The following is a 15,752-nucleotide window of genomic DNA, read 5'->3' as shown; positions in this document are numbered from 1 at the left end:
ACAGAATCTAATGCACATCTAGCTAGATTACTTACTAAGTTCTAAGACTCCATTCCTTTTCTGTTCCCGGCAAAAGCATCACACAGACAGAGAGCGAGCCTTTGTTTCTCCCCCCCCCCCCTTTGAAAGTATCTTGTCTCCTGTCATAAATATAAAGGGAAGGGTAAACCGCTTTAAAATCCCTCCTGGCCAGAGGAAAAATCCTCTCACCTGTAAAGGATTAAGAAGCTAAAGGTAACCTCGCTGGCACCTGACCAAAATGACCAATGAGGAGACAAGATACTTTCAAAAGCTGGGAGGAGGGAGAGAAACAAAGGGTCTGTGTCTGTTGGTATGCTGCTTTTGCCGGGGATAGAACAGGAATGGAGTCTTAGAACTTTTAGTAAGTAATCTAGCTAGGTATGTGTTAGATTATGATTTCTTTAAATGGCTGAGAAAGGAATTGTGCTGAATAGAATGCCTATTTCTGTTTGTGTGTCTTTTTTGTAACTTAAGGTTTTGCCTAGAGGGATTCTCTATGTTTTGAATCTAATTACCCTGTAAGATATCTACCATCCTGATTTTACAGGGGGGATTCCTTTACTTCTATTTACTTCTATTTCTATTAAAAGTCTTCTTGTAAGAAAACTGAATGCTTTTTCATTGTTCTCAGATCCAAGGGTTTGGGTCTGTGGTCACCTATGCAAATTGGTGAGGATTTTTACCCAACCTTTCCCAGGAAGTGGGGTGCAAGGGTTTGGGAGGATTTTGGGGGGAAAGACGTGTCCAAACTACGTTTCCCAGTAAACCCTGTTAGAGTTTGGTGGTGGCAGTGGATATTTCAAGGACAAAGGATAAAATTAATTTGTACCTTGGGGAAGTTTTAACCTAAGCTGGTAAAAGTAAGCTTAGGTTTTCATGCAGGTCCCCACATCTGTACCCTAGAGTTCAGAGTGGGGGAGGAACCTTGACATCTCCTCATTGGTCATTTTGGTCAGGTGCCAGTGAGGTTATCCTAGCTTCTTAACCCCTTACAGGTGAAAGGGTTTTTCCTCTGGCCAGGAGGGATTTTAAAGGTGTTTACCTTTCCCTTTATATTTATGACACTTCCCATCATGAAAAATAATTTTAAGGAGGAGACTCTTCAGTTCTGAAAGAGTTTTCATTCAGGAACCGACTCTCAAAATGAGCATAGTATTCTATCCATTCAAATCATAGCAGAGTCTTATAATTTTTAATTTTAGAGAAGCCCCAGTGACATTCTGGTGCATTACAGCTTCATTTTTAAAGTCCAGGGACCCGTGAAGAAAGTGATGGAGTTAAGAAAGCTAGCAAAAAGGATAACTGTTGGTTTGGAGGTGCTCTGGGAGAAACTGTAAACCATGGAGTGACTGTATTTGCGGTGCAAAAGAGAGGAGAACCGATCTTCAGCTAGCATAAATCATCCCAGTCTGGACACCTGTAGCTTGAAAATGGATTGACCTATTTAAAGGTAAGTTAGCTCCCACACTTGGAAACTTGCACACTAAGTTTCAACCTGGGGTGAATTTTCATTACAACGTTACACTTTGTTAAATTAACAAACCCCTAGCACCTTATATAATGGAAACTCTATTGGACTTGTGTAAATGTACTAGCGAGCACCACTGTACCATAAAGCCAGGGGTTTGCTGTAGCTTTGTATAAGCAAAATGTAAATGATGTGGAGTAGGGACTGTGTTTCTGATTTGCACAAGATTGTGCAAATACCATTCTTCTTCAAAGCTCTTTCAGAACCTCAGAATGTGTTAGTAAAGCCTCCCAACACCCCTGTGAAATGAAGGTCAGGCGCCCGATTCCTCCCTCCCACCAGGCACAAAGAATGCAGCTCCCAAGAAGGTCAAGTGCAATTGTCCACCTTCATCTCTTCTAATCTGTGGGCTCCACATGTCTTACATTGGGCACCCAGGATCCTGTTGAAGCCTGAGTTTTGCATATGAGAGGACCAGAGAACTGGACTCATCCCAGGCATAGCGTGTGTCTCTTTGTCATGACAGCATTTCATAGAAACATAGAATCATCATATTGTTAGAACGGGATCACAAGGGTCATCCTGTAGAGTAGTCTGCAGTCCGCTCTATGGTTATTTAATCCGGGTCAGTAGCTCACAGAGAGGGAAATGTAGTGACTTGCAAAGTGGCCAGTGTAGAGCTGTACTTGCTGATCCCTGCCAAATTTAGAGGGCCAGCCCCAGAAAGTCATGCTCAGACAAAAGTTTCTCTCTGACTCCAAACCTGTCTTGAATGAGGTTAGTGAGGCATCAGCTTTACAAGGGCATTTGGGCATCTAAAGATGCAGATGGTCACTGAGTGCAGATTCACAAAACCCCTTAAGTGAATTAGGAGTTGAATTCCCACTGACTTTTTGGGAAATAGATGCCTAAACTGCTCATGCATTTTTTAAATCCCATTGCAAACACACCCCTGCATCTTTAGGCACCTTATTGCCTTTGTCAATCTGACCATAGGTAGCCACCAGTAAGGTGCTCCTGGGAAAAAAGATGTTTTTTGACTGTTGCAGGCCACTGCTATATCTCATTTGCTAAAAACATTGTTAGGGTTCCATTCTGCGGTGAGAAATCTAGGAAGGGTGGTGGGAAAACCAATGAAGCAATAAATCTGGGCTTAAATTTTCATAAGTGGCTAGTGATTTTGGTTGCTTCCATTTTTGGCTGCCCAACTTGAGACCCCTATAAAGGGGCCCAAATTTCAGCAAGTGCTGAGCATTCACACTCTGAAAATTGGGCCCTTTACTTTGTCTTAAGTTAGACGCCCAAAATCAGTAGCTGCTCGGGGGAAAAACTAGACTGTGGTGTGAATAAACAGCCTCTACCTGGACCAGTCTAATTTTCTATACCTCCGACAAGGAAAAAAGTGTTTTGATTTAGTTTTTAGTGTGTTTTTAAAACGGTCCTTCAGAAGGGAAGAAAAATCATGGGTTCAAATTACAGAGGAAGGTTGACAAACTCTAAACAATAGTTTCCAACACATGTGGTGACCCTCAAACTACACAAGACTAACTTTTACCTGCTAGAGAGAGAGAGAGAATAAGGGGGAAGGAGTTTAATGAATGCCCAGGAAGTGCACTTTAAAAATCTCTTTTTGCATGTTTCTTATTATGTAAAAAAACATATGGAAACGGGCCTGAAATTTCTTATGAATCTGGCCCATAAAAATCTAATCCTGGTAATCATTTATCAAGAGACATTTTTTATGGAACAGTGTGGACCTGGATGAACTGTCCTTCCAGTGCCTCATGCTCTGCTCTTTCATGTTAACAAAGAGAAGGATTATATTACAAAATAAACAAGTCTCCTAATGAATACAAACTATTCTTGACTGTGTTTATAACAAATAGATCAAGGTTAAAGAGCTAAATAAAGCACATTACCTTTAAGTCACAATTTCCATTTTTGTGTTTATCATGATCTATTAAACAACGCAGCTGTCTAGTCTTCAGGGGGCTGGCAGAAGTATCACTTTTGCACTCTAAGAACTGCTCCATTGTTATCATTACTCTGTACAGGCCTGATGAATTAGCTTATGTAGACAAGAGCTCATTTCTGGCCTTCATTAAATCAATATTGTAGGGCTGCTACTTTTACCTTTTGCTCTTGACCATATTACCCATTGATATTATTTTCTTGCTTCTTCTGAAGGAGCTGGAAAACCAATGAAGGTATGTCTACACAGCTTTCTGGTGTGAGCCTCCCAGCCTGAATCGACAGACTTGGGTTAGTGGGGCTTGCACTCGTGCTGTAAAATTAGCTCTATAGTCCGTGTCTTGAAGCTGCATCTTGGCTGGAGTTGAGGGTCTGAAACCCACCCCCGTTCCTAGGCTTCAGAGTGAGGGCTCCGTATAGCTATTTTTACAGCACTAGCGTAAGCCCAAATGCTGTGTAGACATACCCCAAGTGAAATGCTTATGAAGAGCAATAGAGAATCCACTGCAATGTAAAAATAAGACAATGCCCCATTGTCTGCGTGCATTCATCTATGTAGTGTTATTTAGAGTATGTCTATGTTTTTAGTCTGTAATTTGCTTGGGGCAGGGACCTTATCATGTGTCTGCACATGATTGTGCATTCTTATGATGATCTATTTAAAAAAAAACCTGATCAGTGATGTGCAATAGTATTAAGTTCCAAAGAGAACGCCTATAGGATATTACAACAGTTGTATAGTCTTGATTGAGCAACACTGTTGGAGAATGCTTCACTGCATTAAGATTCTAGTTCTGCAAGCTGTTCAATGTGCCTGGACTTCATGGGGGTTTTAGAGAGGCAAATGGGTTTGAAGGTTTGGTGCCAAAATCAGTCAGTGGAAGCGTACTTTATTGAAGGTAAAAAGGGGTAGGTTCTCTGCTGGGGCTAGTCCTCCTGAAAAAGTTGAGCAGGTGGCTGTCTAGGATAAGATGTTTATTGAACAACGATTGTAGAAGTGTCTGAGGGACTGGGGGTCAGATATTTCTCTGCCAGCTTGTGGTGCCCAGGACTGAGACTTGGAGATATGGGTTAATTTCTCAGCTCTGTCAGAGACTCACTGATCTTGGGCAAATCATTTTATCTTTCTTCCTCAGATCCCCATCTGAAAATGGAGCTGATGATCTTTCCTTTGTCTGTCTTCTCTGTTTGGATTGTAAACTCATTGGGGGCAGGGAATGCCTCTGATATGTATGTAGAACCTCAACTACAATGGGGCCCTGATATCACTTGGGGGCTTCCAGATGCTGCTGTTAGAAAAATAGGTGACTGCAGTTTCCTGTGATCCTGCAAGCTATACACACACACATATCTGACCACCAGTCAATTGATAGAGGACTTGTAGATTCAAGGCCCAATACTTGCTGGTCCATTCACTTACTGGTCAACCCAATCTTGTGTACCATATTGTACGTACTTCTCCACTTCCCCTGGTACTTTTTTTCCTTTTCTGGTTGATGTCCTGAAAAGAGTCTAGAACAAACCGGTCCCTTTAAGAAGTTGACCTTATTCTGCATTTGACTTTTTGTTGTCTTGAATTTACAGCACAGTTTATTGGATATAGCTTTCCCGTCTGCAGAGTGCTTTAGGAACCACCAGAAAAAAAGGTGCGACATAAAATGATGATATAATCGTTATGGTCTGACTCTGAGCATTTTGGCTCTGGGAATTGCTATTTGCAAGTTACAGGACAGAAAGGAAATAACTTTGAAACTACAGGAAATCTGAGACAGGAAATTTTAGCTCTGGTAAAAAGCCATAATGTCTTATGGTGGATTCCATTTGTGGGTAGGGGAGAATGGAGGGAGGGGAAGACACATTAAGCTGTTTCAGATCCTGGCTATATTTATCTAAGAAGATATATTACCTTTAACATTTCAAGGTGTCATTCCTGAATAGGAAAATCTATAGTATTCATCATTCTGGACTCTTTTTGTTACAAATTAAGAACAGTACTCCAAAAAGATCCCAAATCAAATTCACCATTAGAAATAAAGGGACTACAGCTAAGTGGTTCTGAGTGACTACATTTGACAACAACTCCCTCTTTCCAGCTCTGGTACTATGCTTACTTTTTATAAGTGAGAGATGGCACTAAGTGAAAACAGAGTGGAGAATTTGTAACAGGGCCTATTACAGTGTTAAATATAACAATAAAAACACCCTTGCATCTTCTCCCCTGCCTCCCTTCTGCAAGGAAAGAGCACCACGTAAAATCCCCTAGGCCATCACAGTTTTCTTCAAATCCTTCCTTAAAACTCTCTTCTGCCATGATGGCTTCAAAACTCTTAATGTTGGTTAGGGAGCCAGTGTGCTATGCTGGCTGCTTATCATGTTGTCCCCTTGTTATTGTATGTGCTCCCCATCTGTCTGTCATATCTACCAGTTGTCTCTTGTAAGCTCTCTGGGGTAGGTACTGTCTCTGTTACATGTTTGTATGTGGGGCTGGGTCTTGGAGGTGCTACTAATACCTCACAATCCATGTTTACCCCAATGCAATTCCATTGACTTTGGTGGATCTGCCCTAGGGATGAATTTGGCCCACTGAATCTACCCACAATTCACTATGGGCCTGAACCAGCCTCCACTGAAGTCCAATAAGAGCTGGATTTGCCCAGTAAATCCTGCACTTACAATCAATGTTATGTCTAATTTGCAAATGCAGAAGCCAATATGCACCCATCTCTGTCCTGCAGATAGCTTACTCCTTTTATAGGACATCTGATAGTTTCCCTTTTTTTTTTATAGAAACAACTGGAGGTAAACATCTAAGGGTGTGCTAATGCTAAGCTTTGAGTTACTGTACACAAATCGAAATATAGAACCATGTGGATTATTAGAAATGCCGAGAGCTGCCTGGAGGACGAGAATTCCATTCTGTGGCAACTTTTGAGGTTTTGTCAATTGTTCTTGTTTTCCAGTGGAATGCAAACAAAACATTTTGAATGTTTGCATGAAAATGGAATTGTGTTGAAATGTCTGTTTTCAGATTGAAAGCAGAGCTTTTCTATTCAGAAAGGTTTTTTGGGTCCAGGACCCTCTAGTCCCACACTCACTGACTCTATAGCCTGGTTAGGGCATGGCTCTGGGATGTAGGAGACCCAGGTTGAAGAACAGGTCTAAATCCCTGTTCTGCCTGATTCAAAGCAGAGATTCACACCCAATCACTCCAAATCAGCCAGACTGTGGACTAGAGCTGCTCTGGGATGTGGGATTCCCAGGTTCTAGAAATGCCTAAAAACATAAGAATGGCCATACTGGGTCAGACCAAAGGTCCATCCAGCCCAGTATCCTGTCTGCTGACAGTGGCCAATGCTAGGTGCCCCAGAGGGAGTGAACCTAACAGGTAATGATCAACAGATCTCTCTCCTGCCATCCATCTCTACCCTCTGACAAACAGAGGCTAGGGATACCATTCCTTACCCATCCTGGCTAATAGCCATTAATGGACTTAACCTCCATGAATTTATCCAGTTCTCTTTTAAACCCTGTTATAGTCCTAGCCTTCACAACCTCCTCAGGCAAGGAGTTCCACAGGTTGACTGTGCGCTGTATGAAGAAGGCCATGCCCTTAATTGCATACTTAACTGAAACTGTCTTGCTTATCCACACTCTTCCAGTGTCCTGTGTGGTGTCTGGCTAACGGAGGTTAAACTATAAAACTGGAAAGCGTTAATGAGAAGAGTAGTTCAGTGGAGTGCAGTGACTGAGAAGCGCATGAGACTCCAGTCTTAACTCTTTCAGTAGAAGAGGCTGCATTTCCACGACTGCCTTATTCTCTTTACAATGGCTGTCCTGAGACTGGACCACTGTTGTGCTACTTCTGTTCTCACTTGTCACATGAATGAGGTGTCACAGTTTCAGTGTCTTGTATGCCATGTTCCCACATCCGTAGAAATATCTGCATTTTACTCACATCTCACAAAGAATAAAGATACAGGAAATTAATTCAAAATATCTTGTATTCTCCAGGCTTTCTGAATTCTTCTCGTATGAAATTGCTGCCTTTTTCGCTTTACTAAAACTCTCCTATAACGAAAGATATAAGATCCCCGTCCTGAAAATGCAATTTGATCTGTGAAGAGACACCTCGTTGTTCTTAGGATACATTGACAAGTTGATTAAACAATTTGGAAATTGGTCTTGTTAGAATAAAAAATAACTGAATTGGAATTATTATTATTATTATTTTGCTTTATTTATCTTTTGTTTTAAATTAGGGTCTAGTATTGTTATAGATCTCTTACACAATGAAGGCATAAAACTATCTAAGTACTCACATGGCCCACATCATCACCATAGTGTGGGAACTTCTCCAAATTATTTGCCATTGTAATTTCTGATATTAATCTCTTTTTCCAGAATGAGCAGAAGCTCTGCAAATCATGCTCTTCTTTTGGCTTCTTCTGCAGGAAGGTCAGCAATCTCTATTTCTCTTCTTACTCCTCCCCTCCCCTGCCCAGGGGAGTGGCCATCTCCATTTCGGCTGTCATTTCTATGGCCCAGGTAAATAATAGAAAGACCTTGTTATTAATGTTCTTATTTAAAAATCTGTTATGGTACTTAGAATGATGAGGTCTGACAATAAGTCAAAGGAAGATTAATGATGTGACACTAATAAAAATAGAATGTGACAGTCTTTGGACTTATATGACTAACCATCCCAATAAGTCTGAGCTTGCACAATTGCCATTACAAACTGAGCTCCATGAGCAAGCATTCAAAACCTTCTTCTGTATCCATAAACAGCTACCAGGATGCCACTTAATTACGTCTCCTAGCTAGGCACTATAGAGGGAGGAAAGGAGTTAATTAATCCAGCCTTTCCCAAGGAGAGGGGCACAAGGTAGATCTCCATACAGTAGGAGATTGGGTCAAAAGTCTCTTTCCTTCTTATTTTCTGTTTCCCCTTTTTTTGGTACTGGGAGGAAGATGTTAGCACCCTCTGCTCCTGCCCACAGCTCCTAATAATCAGAGTAGCCACTCCACTTACTCCACCCCATTACGTACTGCCCCTGCCTCCTTCCCTTATATCAGCTGTTGCTCCCAAGAGCTATACAGTCTTGTTTCTGTAATCTGCACTGGTTGCCTGTGGGGTTTGGGGTACTGGTTTTTGACATAAAAAGCTCTGAACAGCCTGTCTGTCCACTTGGAAGACATCCTCTCTTCCAGTGCCATACCACTGCTGTTGAGATTAGGTAGATGCTCAAGCTTCCTGAGTATATAAGGGCCTGATCTAAAGCCCGCTGAGGTCAACAAGAGTCGTTACCTTTGGATTTGGTGTTAAGTGAGGGAACTGCTAGCAGAGTACTCTCTGTGCAGGGCCGCCCAGAGGATTCAGGGGGTCTGGGGCAAAGCAATTTCAGGGGCCCCTTCCCCTTCCCTGTCTCAGACCTCAGACATGCTCGTGGGGGCCTCTATGGGGCCCAAGGCCCTATGGCAAATTGCCCCACTAGTCCCCCCCCCTCGGGGGGGCGGCTCTGTCTCTGCAAGCACCCTCTGCTACGTTGTTCATTTGCATTTCTACCCACAGGTACAAACTAACCAGAGCTAATGAGCCTTGATAGAATAAATCAAGCAACAGTTTAGCTTTTCTTAAGGATTTAAAAGGTGAGAGCTCAAACTACTCCTCTTCCCAACTTCCCATGATAAGTGAGGTAAGCATTGAAAATCCATTTTAAAAATAGTCTGAGAAACAGCTGCCTCCATCTCTGAAGACATCTGAGCATTTGGAGGAGAAAAATCCTTCTCCACAGGTGGAGAAGCACCAAAGACACTCTCCTGCTGCTAATGCTGCCTCTGGGCAATGGTAGCTCCCTGATTTCTATCTCTGTCCATCTGCAGGGAGAAATAGCCAGTGGATCCAGGGTTTATATACCCATTGGCTCCCTCCCTCCTCTCTCTCCAGCCCAGTCCTGCAGAGCACAACTTCACAGCATTCATAGGGCATGCAGGCTTCCCGGTTCTGGCCCTCTGTGCCGGGAACGGGGGGCACCATTCATTCTTACATGCCCAACTGAGTTTCCCCATCTTTCCCCAAAGAAAAATAATAAATGAGCTGACCTGGAGCAGGATGGTTTTTGAATGTGATGCAGGTCACTGAATTTTGAGAGGTTTCAGAGGAACAGCCGTGTTAGTCTGTATTCGCAAAAAGAAAAGGAGTACTTGTGGCACCTTAGAGACTAACCAATTTATTTGAGCATGAGCTTTTGTGAGCTACAGCTCACTTCATCAGTTGTAGCTCACGAAAGCTCATGCTCAAATAAATTGGTTAGTCTCTAAGGTGCCACAAGTACTCCTTTTCTTTTTGTGAATTTTGAGAATAACCCTCGCGGTGAAAGCTGCTGTTTGTGACAGCAATCTGGAGAGGGTGTAAATCCGATGAGACGGATCCTCTTGTGATCAGTGTGTGTCAGGCCAGGTCTCTGAGGTGCCTGAATCGAAGGCAGTGATGAGCTGCCAAAATCTTAACAACCGGTTCCCTATAAAAAGTTCTGATGTAAGGGATGTGCCCAGTAGGTATTTTTTGTACGAACAGGGTTACCATACATCTGTATTTTCCCAGCAATTTAAGAACCAAAAAGCCTGACCTGTCCGGGACAATACGGATGTATGTTAACCCTGCCTAAAGTTCTTTTTTAAAAAGATGGGCCTGAACTAGAAATGAGCTCCGTTTCACATGTGTGGGTCCCCGCCACGCCCTGGGGGTGTGCTAGGGTGACCAGATGTCCCGATTTTATAGGGATAGTCCCGATTTTGGGGTCTTTTTCTTATATAGGCTCCTATTACCCCACCGCCTGTCCTGATTTTTCACACTTGCTGTCTGGTCACCCTAGGGTGTGCACATGTGTGGGTCCCAGCTGCTCCCTGCCCCGCACATTGAAACAGGTGTGCAGGGTTACTGCCCTGGGAACTGCAGGGCACCAGTGGACGTGGGGCCAGCTGCAGACAGAGGCATGGGGCAGGGCTAGCTGGAGGCAGGGGGTGCAGGGCTGGCTGCGGGCAGGGCAGGGGGTGTGGAGCTGGCTGCAGGCAGGGGGTGTGGGGGTGGCTGCAGGCAGGGCAGGGGGTGGGGGGTGGCTGCAGGCAGGGCAGGGGGTGCGGCAGGAGCTGACTGCAGGCAGGGGATGCGGGGGTGGCTGGAGACGGGGGCTGGCTGCAGGCAGGGCAGGGGGTGCGGGGGTGGCTGCAGGCAGGGCAGGGGGTGCGGGGGTGGCTGCAGGCAGGGCAGGGGTGGCTGGAGATGGGGCTGGCTGGAGGCAGAGCAGGGGGTGCGGCAGGAGCTGACTGCAGGCAGGGGGTGCGGGGGTGGCTGGAGACGGGGGCTGGCTGCAGGCAGGGGGTGCGGGGGTGGCTGCAGTCAGGGCAGAGGTGGCTGGAGATGGGGCTGGCTGGAGGCAGGGGTGCGGGGGTGGCTGGAGGCAAGGCAGGGGGTGCAGCAGGAGCTGGCTGCGGGCAGGGGGTGCGGGGGTGGCTGGAGACGGGGGCTGGCTGCAGGCAGGGGGTGCGGGGGTGGCTGCAGGCAGGGGGTGCGGGGGTGGCTGCAGGCAGGGGGTGCGGGGGTGGCTGGAGATGGGGCTGGCTGGAGGCAGGGGTGCGGGGGTGGCTGGAGGCAAGGCAGGGGGTGCGGCAGGGGCTGGCTGCGGGCAGGGGCTGTGGGGGTAGCTGGAGGCAGGGATTGCGGGGGTGGCTGGAGGCAGAGCAGGGGGTGCGGCAGGGGGTGGCTGGAGACAGAGGGTGGCTGGAGACAGAGGGTGCGGGGGTGGCTGGAGATGGGGCTGGCTGGAGGCAGGGATTGCGGGGGTGGCTGGAGGCAAGGCAGGGGGTGGGGCAGGGGCTGGCTGCGGGCAGGGGGTGGCTGGAGACAGAGGGTGGCTGCAGGCAGGGGGTGCGGGGGTGGCTGGAGATGGGGCTGGCTGGAGGCAGGGATTGCGGGGGTGGCTGGAGGCAAGGCAGGGGGTGGGGCAGGGGCTGGCTGCGGGCAGGGGGTGGCTGGAGACAGAGGGTGGCTGCAGGCAGGGGGTGCGGGGGTGGCTGGAGATGGGGCTGGCTGGAGGCAGGGATTGCGGGGGTGGCTGGAGGCAAGGCAGGGGGTGCGGCAGGAGCTGGCTGCGGGCAGGGGGTGTGGGGGTGGCTAGAGGCAGGGATTGCGGGGGGGGCTGGCTGCGGGCAGGGGGTGGCTGCGGGCAGGGGGTGTGGGGGTGGCTGGAGGCAGGGATTGCGGGGGTGGCTGGAGGCAGGGCAGGGGGTGCGGCAGGAGCTGGCTGCGGGCAGGGGGTGGCTGGAGATGGGGCTGGCTGGAGGCAGGGGGTGCGGGGGTGGCTGGAGGCAGAGCAGGGGGTGCGGCAGGGGCTGGCTGCGGGCAGGGGGTGGCTGGAGACAGAGGGTGGCTGTGGGCAGGGGGTGTGGGGGTGGCTGGAGATGGGGCTGGCTGCGGGCAGGGGGTGCGGGGGTGGCTGGAGGCAGAGCAGGGGGTGCGGCAGGGGCTGGCTGCGGGCAGGGGATGGGGGTGGCTGGAGGCAGGGGGTGCGGGGGTGGCTGGAGGCAGGGATTGCGGGGGTGGCTGGAGGCAGGGCAGGGGGTGCGGCAGGGGCTGGCTGCGGGCAGGGGGTGTGGGGGTGGCTGGAGGCAGGGGTGCGGGGGTGGCTGGAGGCAGGGCAGGGGGTGCGGCAGGGGCTGGCTGCGGGCAGGGGATGGGGGTGGCTGGAGGCAAGGCAGGGGGTGCGGCAGGGGCTGGCTGCGGGCAGGGGATGGGGGTGGCTGGAGGCAGGGGGTGCGGGGGTGGCTGGAGGCAGAGCAGGGGGTGCGGCAGGGGCTGGCTGCGGGCAGGGGGTGGCTGGAGACAGAGGGTGGCTGCGGGCAGGGGGTGCGGCAGGGGCTGGCTGCGGGCAGGGGGGTGGGTACTCACGGGGAGAGCAGCAGGACGCAGCCCAGGCCCAGCAGAGCAGCCGGGGACCCACCAGGCAGCATCGGGAGCCCCAGGGCCGGGGAGCAGCAGCAGCAGCACCAGGGCTTGTGCCCAGGGCCAGGCGGCAGCCCACGTGGCTCCCGCAGCGCAGCGCCCCCGGCGGCGGGAGGGGGAATTACATCACTTCCCGGCCCGGGCCCATCAAAGCCTCAGCGCCCCCTGCAGGGAAGCGGGTTAACGCCCGGCTCTCAAACTGCCTCAACATTTAACAGCCGCTTCGCGCGAACCGGCTCCAGCTCACCCCTGATTTTAGTGAATTTTTATTTGAAAAAACCTTCGCTGGAGGAAACAAGAGTGTTCGTTTGTTAGCAGTAATAACGGCCTCACACATATTGTTCTTGCTTTAACAAAAGAATAGAGGCCCTTAATCAACTCACATTTCTACCTAATTGAAAGGTAGAGAATTCGCATTTATCTTCTTAAAAGTAAAATTAAAATGACCATTCCTCCTGCAAATTATTCATAGCTGCTAAGAGCAGTCCGGGGAAGCGAGCCTGGCCTAATCAAAGTATTGAACAAATGTGTTTTCTCTTAGAAAGGAGAATGAGAGATGTATCTCTAGGCAAGGAATTGCACCTGGCAGACTTCCAGAGTGACAGAAGAGGATGCTGGCAGCACAATTAGGCCTGAATTAGATTACCTTACCTGGAGGCCTGGGCACTAGGTACAACTGGTTGAAACTTTGATTCGGGGAGGGGAGGGGTGTTCATGGGGATGGTTGTTTTGTTTTTCATTAAAATGTCAGAAGAAAACGAATAGTGTTTGTTTTCCTTTTGATTTCTTTTTTTCTATTTTTGGGGGTTTAGATGAGAATTCTAAAATTTTTCTCAATAAAACAAAAAGCTCTCTTGCTGTGGGGAAGGGAGTTCTTCCTTTTCAACACTTTTCTTTTAATCTTTCCCCAGTAGGTTGGGGAGGGGGGGAAGGAGGCAAAACTAGAAAACTGAGAGAGTGGCGGGAATTTGCCCACTATTTCAAAATGAAAAAAAAAAAACATGATCAAAGCTGCTTTTTTCTTAATAAAACTCAGTTTCTAGAAACTGCCTCCCCCCACCCACCCCGAAAAAAACCCTACTATCAGTCCTATTACTCATTTGTTAGAGAACTTTACAGCATATCATCAGAGGGACTCTATAGGTGAGTGTCCCGAGCACTCCCTTGTGGCCAGGTGTCATTCTGCAGATGGCCTGCCTAAGTTTCTCCTCTTGGACTGCTCAATAATTCTCAAAAGGCTTCTCTCTGTTAAATAATAACTCTCCTTAGAACATAAATAATAAATTAAACACAAAAGGTCTTCTCTCTGGGCATGCTCTCTTCTCCCTCAGGCACTATCTGAAAACTCCTCTGGTGTCTGAGAGTCTTCCCAGCTTCAGCACGCTACTCCCAAGCCTTCCTAGCTGGAGCAACTTCCCTGGTCTTAGGTTCTTTCCTGCAAGAGTCTTTCTCATCCTCTGCAGTTCCTCTACAGCCTGCTGAGTTTCCCCACTCTCCACAGCTTCCTGCTGTTCTTTATAGGAGAATCAGCTCTTCCATACCCCGGCTAATTAACCTGAGAACCTTAAAGAGGCAGGCCACCCCATCACAGTGAGGTAATCTAGTTTTAACTGAGTCTTACTACCTCTCGTAAGTGCAGGGTTGTTAGCTCTTGTATGCTGGTCAAATTCCAGCTTTTATCATTGCCTCAAGTTCTGAAGTTATTCATATTATTCATGGAATCCTTGTTGAACACAAGTGACCCAGATCTTTATTTTGTGACTCATCCAAACAGGGTGAAGCTCGATGTGTGTATTGCACATTCTTTTTTAAGAATAATGTTTTTACTTCCGGAAAGATGTTTAATATGCTCCTTCCTCAATGAGGAAGGTAAAAGTGCTTTCTTGCTCCTGACAGGTAGCGTAGTGCTGTTGGCTTGTTTGCATGAGTGGACAGGTTGGGTACAAGTGAAATATAAGAAATATAACCTGGTTATGATCACAGCGTTAACAACTTATTATTGTATCTCTCAAGCATACATGAGAGTTTGGGAGTGTATATGACGTGGGCCTATAGAAGGGAGATGACAAGACCACAGAAAAGTGAATATACCATAGAGCAGTGTTCTGGCAGTGGTAAAATAAGGATTCCTTCCTAGATAAAACGTGGATCTTAAAATGATTCCAGCAAGACACCCATCATTATTGCTCTGCAAGTGTGTGTGGTGCTTAAGGCACATGATATGTTAGGGCAGAGTCAACACTGCTTTTGTAAACACAAACCATTCATCACCAGTCTTTTAGAATTCTTTGAGGGTGTCAACAATGAGCATGAGGGTGATCCAGTTGATATAGTGTACTTGGACTTTCAGGAAGGCTTTGACAAAGTCCCCTACCAAAGGCTCTTAAGCAAAGTAAGGAGTCATGAGAGAAGAGGGAAGGTCCTCTTATGAGTCAGTAAGAGGTTAAAAGATAGGAAACAAAGGGTTGGAATAAATGGTCAGTTTTCACAATGTAGAGCCGTAAAGAGTGGCGCCCCTTAGTCTCTGTACTGGGACCAGTGCTGTTTAACATATTCATAAATGATCCGAAAAACAGGGTAAACAGTGAGGTGGCAAAGTTTTCAGATGGTACAAAACTACTCAAGATAGTTAAGTCCAGAGCTGACTGTGAAGAGTTACAAAGGCATCTTACAATACTGGGTGACTGGGCAACAAAATGGTAGCTGAAATTCAATGTTGATAAATGCAAAGTAATGCATATTGCAAAACATAGTCACTAGTATATACACAAAATGATGGGGTCTAAATGAGCTGTTACCACTCAAGAAAGAAATCTTACATCTTGTGGATGCTTCTCTGAAAATAGCTGCTCAGTGTTCAGTGGCAGTCAAAAAAGCGAACAGAATGTTACGAACCTCTGGGAAAGGGACAGATAATAAGACAGAAAATATTATAATGCCATTCTATAAATCCATGGTATAGCCACACCTTGAATACTGTGTGCTGTTCTGCTCACTCCATCTCATAAAAGATATATTGGAAAAAGTAGAGAGAAGATCAACAAAAATGATAAGGAGGATGGAACAGCTTCCATATGAGGAGAGATTAAAAAGACTGGAACTGTTCATTTTAGAAAAGAGACGACTAAGGGGGGGATATGATAGAGGTCTATAAAATCATGACTGGTGTGAAGAAAGTGAATAAGGATGTATTATTTACCCCTTCACATACCACAAGAATCAGGGGTCACCTGATGAAATTTATAGTCAGTAGGTTTAAAACAAACATAAGGAAGTACTTCTTCACACCTT

This window comes from Caretta caretta, chromosome 11 (genome assembly GCF_965140235.1).
Source record: "Caretta caretta isolate rCarCar2 chromosome 11, rCarCar1.hap1, whole genome shotgun sequence".
NCBI classification, from domain to species: Eukaryota; Metazoa; Chordata; order Testudines; family Cheloniidae; genus Caretta; species Caretta caretta.
This window is presented reverse-complemented; position numbering follows the sequence as displayed.